This window comes from Pterocles gutturalis, unplaced genomic scaffold (assembly GCF_000699245.1).
Source record: "Pterocles gutturalis isolate BGI_N339 unplaced genomic scaffold, ASM69924v1 scaffold26344, whole genome shotgun sequence".
Taxonomy (NCBI): Eukaryota; Metazoa; Chordata; class Aves; order Pterocliformes; family Pteroclidae; genus Pterocles; species Pterocles gutturalis.
Genome location: NW_010128949.1, coordinates 19577 through 19941, shown reverse-complemented (window position 1 = coordinate 19941; position 365 = coordinate 19577).

Below are 365 nucleotides of genomic sequence, written 5' to 3'. Positions count from 1 at the left end.
TGAGGCACACGGGAGGGAAATGCTTTTACAACCGGAGAGGTAAGTTAGGGGCTGTTAGACCCGGTTCTTCCTAAACCCAGTCTGGAAAGGTCTGTGTTCACAGAGGTGCACGAAGAAAGCAGCGCTTAGGAAGACTTACCTACTTTCCAGTTCTTGCCATCAGATATTTTAACGAAGTGAAATACCAGTGACCCAAAAATTAAAAAAACCCACCCCAAACCCCAAAAGTTAGTTTTAGAAAACAAATAATGATTCGCGTCTGTTGGAAAAGAGTCAAAGGTATCTTCTCTGTAGTGTGTTTCTAAATAAAATTAAATTTTAAATGTATCATATCGTTTTCCGTCAGGGTAAATGAATATTCATAA